At 35.9% G+C, this 290-nt stretch overlaps 1 long non-coding RNA gene across 1 annotated transcript; it reads right to left on the reverse strand.

Annotated features, from left to right (window-relative positions):
• Positions 1–61: 61 nt before the first annotated feature.
• On the reverse strand, positions 62–290 carry LOC102604521 (uncharacterized). The gene is made up of 2 exons (XR_369098.2): positions 222–290; positions 62–135 (listed from the first exon to the last, which is right to left on the reverse strand). It is a non-coding gene; the product is annotated as an uncharacterized lncRNA (long non-coding RNA).

Consider the following 290-nt stretch of genomic DNA (forward strand, 5'->3'; position numbering starts at 1 on the left):
TTATGACAAGAGTTAATTTCTCAGAAAATTGGAAATGTTGAGTGAAAATAGAACCTCTTACATTGTAGTCAATAATTATGAGTTTCACCAAGCGGTAATCCTCACCCCTACTGCATTCCCTTTCACAAACCATCTCTTCCAACAACGACAAATAGAGTAGCAAGTTAATTCCAAATAAGGAAAAAATGCATACTGTTGCGAAAAATTGAGTAACTTTTTACCAGTTCCATGTATGCCATAGCAGATAGAATGAGGAAGGTGAATAAAGTGACCGGAAATAGACCCGTTAT

The sequence above is a fragment of the Solanum tuberosum genome, unplaced genomic scaffold, assembly GCF_000226075.1.
Source record: "Solanum tuberosum cultivar DM 1-3 516 R44 unplaced genomic scaffold, SolTub_3.0 contig07870, whole genome shotgun sequence".
Classification (NCBI taxonomy): Eukaryota; Viridiplantae; Streptophyta; class Magnoliopsida; order Solanales; family Solanaceae; genus Solanum; species Solanum tuberosum.